Genomic DNA, 12,278 nt, shown 5'->3' with positions numbered 1-12,278 from the left:
TTGCAATGTTTTATTTTTACTATGTTTTATTGTATTTGCTTTGCAGGTATGGTAAGTCTAATGCCCTGTGCACACGGTTGATGGAAAAAGTGCGATCAGATTGTGTTGTCAGAAATTCCGATCGTGTGTGGGCTCCATCGGACTTTTTCCGTCTGAATTTCTGACACACAAAGTTTGAGAGCAGGATATAAAATCTTCCGACAACAAAATTCCATCGTTTAAATTCCGATCGTGTGTACACAAATCCGATGCACAAAGTGCCACGCATGCTCAGAATAAATTAAGAGATGAAAGCTATTGGCTACTGCCCCATTTATAGTCCCAACGTACGTGTTTTAAGTCACTGCATTCAGAACGATCGGATTTTCTGACAACTGTGCGACCGTGTGTATGCAAGACAAGTTTGTCCCAAAATCCGTCGGAAAAAATCTGATGGATTTTGTTGTCAGAATGTCCGATCAATGTCCGATCGTGTGTACAGGGCATTGCTGTTATACTGTAATGTTACTTTGTTTTATTGTTAACCATCATTTGCTTAGCAGGTACGCCATTCAGCTGCAGCATGGGTTTATTTATCTTGGCAGCAACAGCGTTTGCTTCCACGATGCGTAAAGCCGTGACTCCAACGCTGTCGGAGGTGATTTCACCACCACAGTTAAAAAAAAAGTGGTGCATGTATTCCCATCATTAGAAATGGGTGGATGAAGGGCGGTATTCTAATGGTGGGCATACCCACCGATCAATCTCTTTTTTTCGTTCAGCCCACAGGCTGCATAAAAAAAGAACATTACAATGTATGCCCAACAAGGACCAGCAACGTACTGGTATGTTGCTGGACTTTGAGTGGTTATACCAGAATGATGCCTGCAGGTTTAGGTATCATCTTGGTATTATTCTTTTTAGCCAGTGGTCGGCTTTCATGTAAAAGCAATCCTAGCGGCTATCTAGCCTCTAGACTGATTTTATAAGCAGTGGGAGGGAATGTTCCCCCCACCGTCTTCCATGGTTTTCTCATGCTCTCCTGTCTCAACAGGGAACCCGAGAATGCAGCCGGTGGTTCCACCAGCTGACCATAGAGCTTATCAGAGACCAGAATGGCTCCAATCATCTCTATGGCCTAAGAAACCAGAAGCTACGAGCATTTCATGACTTAGGTTTCGTCAGATATAAACAGCACCATTGGGAAATTGGCAAAGCATTTTATCACACCGGTTTTGGTGTGGTCAGATGCTTTGAGGGCAGAGGAGACCCCATTTTTTTCTAAAAAGACACCTGTCACTACCTATTGCTATCATAGGGGATATTTACATTCCCTGAGATAACAATAAAAATGATTAAAAAAATGAAAGGAACAGTTTAAAAATATAATAAAAAAGCAAAATAAATAATAATAATAAAAAATAAACATAAAATAAACACACCTGTCCCCCCGTGCTCATGCGCAAAGGCAAACACAAGCATCGGTCTGGTGTCATATGTAAACAGCAATTGCACCATGCATGTGAGGTATCACCATGAAGGTCATATCGAGAGCAGTAATTTGAGCGGTAGACCTCCTCTGTAAATCTAAAATGGTAATCTGTAAAGGCTTTAAAAAATGTATGTAGTTTGTCGTCGCTGCACGCTTGTACGCAATTTTAAAGCATGTCATGTTTGGTATCCATGTACTCGGCATAAGATCATTTATTTTATTTCATCAAACATTTGGGCAATATAGTGTGTTTTAGTGCATTAAAATTTAAAAAAGTGTGTATTTTCCCAAAAAATTGCATTTAAAAAATCGCTGCGCAAATACTGTGTGAAAAAAAATTGCAATATCCACCATTTTAACCACTTTATGTCCGCGCTATAGCCAAATGATGGCCACAGCGTGGACCTGAATTTCATATGATGGCCTCCCCTGTGCACACTCCCTACCCGCGCCCTGCGCTGTGATCACCGAGTCACTGAGACTCGGGTGATCAATGATCTGAGTAAGGAGCCGGTCTCGGCCCCTTACCATGTGATCAGCTGTCAGTGTCAGCCAATGACAGCTGATCACATGATGTAAACAAAAGCTCGGTAATCATTTTTTTTTCTCCTCATGCTGACAGCGTGAGGAGAAAAAAAAGCCGATCACCGGCTCATCTGCAAGGGACATCAGTCCCGAAGAGGAAGAGGCAATTATGGCTCATCTGTGCCACCTGCCATTGCCACCTGACAGTGCCCACAGTGCCCACCAGTGCCACCTATCAATGCCCATGAGTGCCACCTATCAATGCCCACAAGTGCCAACTATCATTGCCCACAAGTGCCACCTATCATTGCCAATCAGTGGTGCCAATCAGTGCCACCTAGCAATGCTGCCTATCAGTGTAACCAATCAGTGCCCATTATTATAGTCCACTGTGTTTAAAATAAACCAATAAATAAATAAAGTGCTGAACGTGTCATCAAAGGGTATCTTCAATCGGGGATCTTCATAAACACCACTTAATGCTCTCTGGACTCTTTCCTCTTATCTGGCCGGTTATCGAATGAACCAGAAGTGATGTAAGAGGTGTCTGCAATGCTGTGTATTGCACATTTCCGCTGTTTTTTACCTTTTTCTTTGTAAGTGCCCATTTGGCTATTTAATAAATTAATTATTTAAATGGTTTGCACTATGGGAGATCCTTCTTTTATCCCCTCATATGCCTGTGTTCCGTGAATGGCTTTGAATCCGGAACCCATCATTTGGAATACACTATTTGGAGAAACATCACTGGCTATCACTGTCTCTAAAGGTTGGGAGATTCATAGATGTCCCCCAGCTAAGCTGATTGCCAACGCTGTATATACTTCATATTGAGGTAAGGGTCCAGAGAGCATTAAGTGGTGTTTATGAAGATCCCCAATTGAAGATACCCTTTGATGACACGTTCAGCACTTTATTTATTGGTTTGTTTATTGAGATTTCTGGGACTTCATGCTTATTTGCACAGTTTGTTTGTCTATTAGCTATTTGCACGTTACATTATTTACACAGGAGTTTATTTTGTATCTTATAATATTTATTGTCATCTTGCACAGTACACTTCATTGCATAAATTTGCACAGGAGTTCTATTTTGCACAGGATTATATTTTACATAGGAGATTTCATTTGTTCACAGGTAACATGCATTTATTCTATTAAGTTGCGCTGATCATTTTTTATCTTACACCAATTTTGTGCACTGTATACACTTTAGGTCTAGCTGCAATTTTTATTAGATAAGTTTGATTCACTTTATAGCACAAGGGACTTAATTCACTTGATTGCGCAAGAGACTACACTGTTTATTTAGTGCCCATTATTGCCACCCATCAGTTCCCATCACTGCCACCCATCAGTGCCCATCACTGCCACCTATCGGTGCCCATCAGTGCTGCCTCATCAGCGTACATCAATGAAGGAGAAAAATTACCTGTTTTAAAAATTTTATAACAACATATAAAAAAAAAAAAATTTAAATTTGGCCTTTTTACATTTTTTTAACAAAAAATAAAAACCGCAGAGGTGATCAAATACAACCAAAAGAAAGCTTTATTTATGGGAAAAAAATGATAAAAATTTCATTTGGGTACAGTGTTGTATGACCACGCAATTGTCATTCAAAGTGCATCAGCGCTGAAAGATGCAAATTGGTCTTGACAGGAAGGGGGTTTAAGTGTCCAGTAAGCAAGTGGTTAAACTCTAGGGCCTTTGCTTTAAAAAAAATATAAATAATGTTTGGGGGTTCAAAGTAAATTTCTTGCAAAAAAAAATATTTTTTCATGTAAACAAAAAGTGTCAGAAAGGGCTTTGTCTTCAAGTGGTTAGAAGAGTGGGTGATGTGTGACATAAGCTTCTAAATGTTGTGCATAAAATTCCAGGACAGTTCAAAAAGTAGACACCCCAAACTATTTGCTGATAGGCATGCTGAGTCCATGGAATATTTTATATTTTGCCACAAGTTGCGGAAAAATGATTTTTTTTTTTTTGCACAAAGTTGTCACTAAATGATCTATTGCTCAAACATGCCATTGGCATGTGTGAAATTACACCACAAAATACATTCTGCTTCTTCTCTTGAGTATGGGGATACCACATGTGTGAGACTTTTTTGGAGCCTAGCCGCATACAGGACCCCAAAAACCAATCATCGCCTTCAGGCTTTCTAAGGGCGTAAAATGGTGATTTCACTTCCTCACTACCTATCACAGTTTTGGAGGCCCTGAAATGTCAAGATAGCACAAACCCCACCCCCCAAATGACCCCATTTTGGAAAGAATACACTTCAAGCTTTTTACTGAGAGGCATGTTGTGTCCATGGAATATTTGATATTTTGCCACAAGTTTCGGGAAAATATTTTTTTTTTTACACAAAGGTGTCACTAAATGATATATTGTTCAAATGTGGCATGGTTATATGTGGAATTACACCACAAAATACATTCTGCTGCTTCTCCTGTGTACAGGGATACCACATGTGTGAGCCTTTTTTGGAGCCTAGCCGCAACGCATACAGGACCCCGAAAACCAATCACTGCCTTCAGGCTTTCTAAGGGCGTAAAATGGTGATTTCACTTCCTCATTACCTATCACAGTTTCAGAGGCCCTGAAATGTCAAGATGGCACAAACCCCCCCAAATGATCCCATTTTGGAAAGAATACACTTCAAGCTTTTTACTGAGAGGCATGTTGTGTCCATGGAATATTTGATATTTTGCCACAAATTTCGGGAAAATTACAATTTTTCTTTTTTTTACACAAAGTTGTCACTAAATGACATATTGTTCAAATATGGCGTGGTTATATGTGGAATTACACCCCAAAATACATTCTGCTGCTTCTCCTGTGTACAGGGATACCTCATGCGTGAGACCTTTTGGAAGCCTAACAGGGGCTTAACTAGAAATCACAGGGCCCCATAGCAAAATGTTGTATGGGCCCCCCACAAAAAAATGGCGGGGCTTAAATTAAATAGTGGGCGTGGCTCAAAGGGGGTGTGGTTTGAGTCTGATATGAATGAGGGATGGAGGAAGGAAGGAAGGAAGGAAGGAAAGAAAGAAAGAAAGAAAGAAAGAAAGAAAGAAAGAAAGAAAGAAAGAAAGAAAGAAAGAGAGAAAGAAGAAAAGAATGAAAGAAAGGACAACAGGCCCAGATCCTACACCACAGTAGCAATATTTGTATTTCAGAAAGTTTAACAATCAACAGATAAAGATACTCCAAACACCTGGTGTTGGCGCTGTGTGTTCCCAATGCAGCGTGGCCTGTCTGTGCCCAATGCAGCCTCACCTGTGCCCAATACTGCCTCACCTGTGCCCACTTGTGCCCAATGCAGCATGTCAGCGTGGCCTGTGCCCAATGCAGCATGTCCAGTGCCCAGTGCAGCCTCACCTGTGCCCAATGCAGCCTCACCTGTGCCCAATGCAGCCTCACCTGTGCCCAATGCAGCGTGGCCAGTGCCCAATGCAGCGTGCGCAGTGCCTAATGCAGCGTGCCCAGTGCCCAATGCAGCATGACCTGCCTGTGCCCAATGCAGCATGTCCAGTGCCTAATGCAGCCTCACCTGCGCCCAATGCAGCCTCACCTGTGCCCAATGCAATGTGGCCTGCCCATGCCCAATACAGCCTCACCTGTGCCCAATACTGCCTCACCTTGCCCACCTGTGCTCAATGCAGCCTCACCTGTGTCAAATGCAGCATGATCTGTGCCCAATGCAGCGTGACCTGCCTGTGCCCAATGCAGCATGTCCAGTGCCCAATACAGCCTCACCTGTGCCCAATGCAGCCTCACCTGTGCCCAATGTGGCCTGCCTGTTCCCAATGCAGCACGGCCTGCCCGTGCCCAATACAGCCTCACCTGTGCCCACCTGTGCCCAATGCAGCCTCACCTGTGCCCAGTACTGCCTCACCTGTGCCCAATGCAGCCTCACCTGTGCCCAATGCAGCATGATCCGTGCCCAATACAGCCTCACCTGTGCCCAATGCAGCCTCACCTGTGCTCAATGCAGCCTCACCTGTGCCCAATGCAGCCTGAATTGTGCCCAATGCAGTGTGACCTGCCTGTGCCCAATGCAGCATGACCTGCCTGTGCCCAATGCAGCATGTCCAGTGCCCAATACAGCCTCACCTGTGCCCAATGCAGCCTCACCTGTGCCCAATGTGGCCTGCCTGTTCCCAATGCAGCATGGCCTGCCCATGCCCAATACAGCCTCACCTGTGCCCACCTGTGCCCAATGCAGCCTCACCTGTGCCCAATACTGCCTCACCTGTGCCCAATGCAGCCTCACCTGTGCCCAATGCAGCGTGACCCGTGCCCAATACAGCCTCACTTGTGCCCAATACAGCCTCACCTGTGCTCACCTGTGCCCAATGCAGCCTCACCTGTGCCCAATACTGTCTCACCTGTGCCCAATGCAGCCTCACCTGTGCCCAAAGCAGCGTGACCCGTGCCCAATACAGCCTCACCTGTGCCCAATGTGGCGTGACCCGTGCACAATGCAGCCTCACCTGTGCAGAGAAAGAAGTGAGCCAGTGGCGGAACTACCGGGGAGGATGAGGAATGCATACTGCAGCCCTCAAATGGCTGTTGGGTGAGCGTGGGGCTGCCTCAGAGTGGGGGGGCGAGCATCACCTGCACGGTCCCCCAGCCAGGGGAAGTGAGGAGAGGAAGAGGCAAGCTGTCCATATGAGCAAAGAGCTGTAATGGCTTTCATTTGAATTTCCTGTGTCCCCATCTCTTGGCCTGGCGCTTTTGATGATGTCACATGTCCCGCATTGGACCGGCATTCTGTCTATCAAAGGCACCGGGCCAAGAGGTGGGGCTATGTGACGGGAGCCCCGGGAACACAGGAAATTCTAATGAAAGCTCTTACAGCTGAGTTCTCTGCTCGTACGGACAGCTTGCCTCTTCCTCTCCTCACTTCCCCTGGCTGGGGGACCGTGCGGGCGGTGCTCGCCCCCCCGCAGTGTGCATTCCTCATCCTCCCCACGGGCCCCTCTCAGCTGTGGGCCCCATAGCGACCGCATGGCTCGCTATGGCGATAGTTCCGCCACTGGAGCCTAGCCACGTACAGGACCCCAAACACCAAGCACCGCCTTCAGGCTTTCTAAAGACATAAAATTGTGATTTTACTCCTCACTACCTATCACAGTTACAGAGGCCCTGAAATGTCCATATAGCACAACCCCCCCCCCAAATGACAAATGACCCCATTTTGGAAAGTAGACACCCCAAGGTATTTGCTAAGAGGCATGGTGAGTATTTTGCAGATCTCATTTATTTTTGAAAATGAAGAAAGAAGAGAAAAATTATTTTTTTCTTTTTTCACTTTGTGACAAAAAGTGAGATCTGCAAAATTCTCAACATGCCTCTCAGCAGATAACTTGGGGTGTCTACTTTCCAAAATGGGGTCATTTGGGGGGTTGTGCTATCTGGGCATATCATGGCCTCCAAAACTGTGATAGGCAGTGAGGAGTGAAATAAAAAATGTATGCCCTTAGAAAGCCTGAAGGAAGTGATTGGTTTTCGGGGTCCTGTATGCAGTTAGACTGCCAAAAAGTTCCACACATGTGGTATCCCCATACTCAGGAGAAGCGACAGAATGTATTTTGGGGTGTAATTCCACATATAACCATGCCATGTTTGAACTATATATCATTTAGTGACAACATTGTGTAAGAAAAATAATAATTTTCCCGAAACTTGTGGCAAAATATAAAATATTCTATGGACTCAACATGCCTCTCAGCAAATAGTTTGAAGTGTCTTATTTCCAAAATGGGGTCATTGGGGGGGGGGTTGTGCTATCTTGTCATTTCATGGCCTCTGAAACTGTGATAGGTAGTGAGGAAGTGAAATAACCATATTATGCCCTTAGAAAGCCTGAAGGCAGTGCTTGGTTTTCGGGGTCCTGTACATGGCTAGGCTCCCAAAAAGTCTCACACATGTGGTATCCCTGTACTCAGGAGAAGCAGCAGAATGTATTTTGAGGTGTAATTTCACATATGCCCGTGGCATGTTTGAGCATTAGATCATTTAGTGACAACTTTGTGCAAAAAAAAAATTCAATTTCCCGCAATTTGTGACAAAATATAAAGTATTCCATGGACTCAACATGCCTATCAGCAAATAGCTTGGGGTGTCTACTTTCCAAAATTGGGTCATTTGGGGGGGGGGGGGGGGGGGGGTTGTGCTATCTTGACATTTTGTGGCCAAAACTGTGATAGGTAGTGAGGAGTAAAATCAAAAATTTACACCCTTAGAAATCCTGAAGGCGATGCTTGGTTTTCAGGGTCCTGTATGTGGCTAGGCTCCCAAAAAGTCTCACACATGAGGTATCCCCATATTCAGGAGAAGCAGCAAAATGTATTTTGGGGTGTAATTCTACATATAACCATGGCATGGGTGAACAATATATCATTTAGTGACAACTTTGTGAAAAAAAAAAATATTTTTTTTTTTTGTCATTTTTCAATCACTTGTGACAAATAAATAAAATATTCAATGGACTCAACATGCCTCTCAGCAATTTCCTTGGGGTATCTACTTTTCAAAATGGGGTCATTTGGGGGGGTTTGTACTGCCCTGCCATTTTAGCACCTCAAGAAATGAGATAGGCAGTCATAAACTAAAAGCTGTGTAAATTCCAGAAAATGTACCCTAGTTTGTAGACGCTATAACTTTTGTGCAAACCAATAAATACATGCTTATTGACATTTTTTTACCAAAGACATGTGGCTGAATACATTTTGGCCTAAATGTATGACTAAACTTGAGTTAATTATTTTTTTTTTTTATAACAAAAATAGAAAATGAAATTTTATTCAAAATTTGCGGTCTTTTTCCATTTATATCGCAAAAAATAAAAATCATAGAGGCAATCAAATACCATCAAAAGAAAGCACTATTTATGGGAAAAAAAGGACGCAGATTTAGTTTGGGTACAACATTGCATGACCGCGCAATTACCAGTTAAAGCAGCGCAATGCCAAATTGTAAAAAGTCCTCCGGTCATTGAGCTGCCAAATCCTCCGGGGCTGAAGTGGTTAAAGTGGGAGTCCGGCGGCCAATCTTTTTTTTTTTTTTTTAGGTCATTGAGACACTTTGCTAATCCCAAAATAATACTCACAGTTTGGGTGTAATATTTCCGCCTCTGTCTGTTTTCGTACTGAAGAATAACTTTAAAAATGTGATGCTGGCTGTTTCCATCTTGCTTGTGGGCATGTGAAGCCCACAAGCATTGATTTCCTGGATGCGGTGAATGCTGTTCATTCACAGCTTGTTCACAAGCATGATCATTGTTCCCGCACTGAATCTTGGGAAGCCTGACACTAAGCTCCCAGGAGACAGTGTGGCGCTGGGGAAAGGCAATAAACACACCTACTCCCATGGGAGGAGAGACAGGAAGTGCCACAATAAAGTACAATATAAAGGTAATTACAGCGATAAAAAAATTTTTCGTGCGGCATTTGAACATCTATGCAATTAACTGAAGGGGGTAAGATTAAGTTAAAAATTTGAGTGGAACCCCGCTTTAAGCAATGAGATCAAAGAGTGGAAGGTCAGCAGATTCTCCCAAACCAAGTTTGCATGGTCAGACAGGAACAATACACACACAACATTGACAGTATGGCCACATAAACCCACTTTTGATGGAAAAAATGCACAAGAATTTCAGCAAACAGCCCTAGTTGGGCGTTTGTCAATATGCACAATATCATTCTTTCTCCTTCCACAAATCACAGCAAAAAAAATGGCCTTCTCAGTCCAAGCGAACGCCCCCTACTGCAGCCCTTTATATAAGATAGGTTGTATTGTTAGCACACTGACACACACCCAATAGAAGTACACTCCCACCAGTATCTTTTAATCTGTCTCTTCATGTATGTCTAAAGTGTTTGCACCTTATGAGCAGGAACACATAATACTATTTGCAACTCTGTTAGCCCTTGGCTATGTGCATAAAATCTCCAACTACAGGCCAAAGATCAAAGTTCATTTGCATGCACATAAACAAAGCAACAGTTTTCTAAGCATATGTACCTGTGCAGTGTAAACCCTACAATTTTAAATGTCCAAGTCCCTGGGCATGATTAGTGCTAACAAACACTTCCACCAGTCCCTGGCTGCAATGAGCTTCCAATCTAAAGTCAAAAACTAACTTTCTTATATTAGAGACTATTTTGACAGGAGATAAATAAAATACCAGCATGTCTTTGGATTGTGGTGAGAAACCCACACAGGGAGAACATAAAAACTTCAACACAAGCATTAGGATGTTGGGGAATTGAACCAGTAACCCAGTGCTGCTAGAGGGAATTGCTACCCATTTAGCCAGCAGGCAGCCTCACACATGTTGTCTGCATCTCTTGTGGTGTGAACCAGCCCTAGGTCCATAGCCATGCTCAGTGTCACAAGCAATATACAATATATTTTCCGAAGTATTGGAATGCTTGTCTTTATGCGCACATGAACTGTAATGGCAACCCAGTCTTAGTCCATAGGGTTCAATATTGAGTTGGCCCACCCTTTGCAGCTATAACAGCTTCAACTCTTCTGGGAAGGCTGTTCACAAGGTTTAGGAGTGTGTCTATGGGAATGTTTGACCATTCTTCCATAAGTGCACTTGTGAGGCCAGGCACTGATGTTGGACGAGAAGGCCTGGCTTACAGTCTCCACTCTAATTCATCCCCAATGTGTTCTGTTGTGTTGAGGTTAAGAAGAAGGCCTGGCTTGCAGTCTCTGCTCTATCGGGTTGAGGTCAGGACTCTGTGCAGGCCAGTCAAGTTCCTCTACCCCAAACTTACTCATCAATGTGTTTATGGACCTTGCTTTGTGCACTGGTCCAAAACATTTGGTGGAGGGGGGATTATAATGTGCGGTTGTTTTTCAGGGGTTTGGCTTGGCCTCTTAGTTCCAGTGAAGGAAACTCTTAAGGCATCAGCATACCAAGACATTTTGGACAATTTCATGCTCCTAACTTTGTGGGATCAGTTTGGGGATGGCCCCTTCCTGTTCCAACATGACTGCATACCAGTGCACAAAGCAAGGTCCATAAAGACATGGATGAGCGAGTTTTGGATGGAGGAACTTGACTGGCCTGCACAGAGTCCTGACCTCAACCCGATAGAGCAGAGACTGCAAGCCAGGCCTTCTCACCCGACATCAGTGTCTGGCCTCACAAATGCACTTCTGGAAGAATAGTCAAACTTTCCCATAGACACACTAAACCTTGTGGACAGCCTTCCTACAGTACCTGACCGTGAGAATGTGTTTCCAGCGTGATCCCATCATGCTGGTTCTCGGCAACAGGGTACTGTACATCTCGCACTGGCTCGCTCATCGGGAAAGGAAAACTGTGTTTTTTCCTTTCGCGATGAGCAGCAAGCATTGCTGACAGGTGTCTGGTATGAATCATTTGGGGGAAAGCCGCGCCTAATTTTAAATAAAAAAAAGGCATGGGTTCCCCTCCAGGGGCATACCAGGCCCTTAGGTCTGGTATGGATTCTAAGGGGAACCCCCTATGCCGAAAAGACAGCGTGGGGGTCCCCCCATATCCATACCAGACCCTTATCTGAGCACGCAGCCTGGCTGGTCAGGGAAGGGGGTGGGGACAAGTGAACGCCCCCCCTCCTGTACTGTACCAGGCTGCATGCCCTCAAAATGGGGGATGGGTGCTTTGGGGCAGGGGGGCACTCTGCAGCCCCCCCACCCCAAAGCACCTTTTCCCCATGTTGATGAGGACAAGGGCCTCTTCCCGACAACCCTGGCCGTTGGTTGTCGGGGTCTGCGGGTGGAGGGCTTATCAAAATCTGGGAGCCCCCTTTAATAAGGAGGCCCCCAGATCCCGGCCCCCACCCTATGTGAATGCGTATGGGGTACATTGTACCCCTGCTCATTCACCTGGGGGAAAAAGTGTCAATAAAAAAAACACACTAGACAGGTTTTAAAAGTAATTTATTATTCAGCCCTGGGGATCTTCTTCCAACTTTGGGGGTCTTTTGGGGGTCTTCTTCTGACTTCGGGGGTCTTCTTCCAACTTCTCCGCTCTCTCCAGCCTCTTCTCCTGGTGTCCGGTTCTTCTCCCGCTCTCAGGCCTCTTCTCCACTCTCCGGTTCTTCTGTCGGGCTTCTCCGATATCTTCTGCTCTTTTGCAGCTCTTTGCTAGTGGTGGCCCGGTCTTCTCCGTCGTCTTGTTCCCTCTTCTCTTCTTCCGATGTTGACACGATGCTCTCTCCTGCTGTAATGCTGTGTGCGAGGTGCCCAACGACTTATATAGGCATGGGGCG

This window comes from Aquarana catesbeiana, linkage group LG01 (genome assembly GCF_042186555.1).
Source record: "Aquarana catesbeiana isolate 2022-GZ linkage group LG01, ASM4218655v1, whole genome shotgun sequence".
Classification (NCBI taxonomy): Eukaryota; Metazoa; Chordata; class Amphibia; order Anura; family Ranidae; genus Aquarana; species Aquarana catesbeiana.
Note: the sequence above shows the minus strand (reverse complement) of the source record.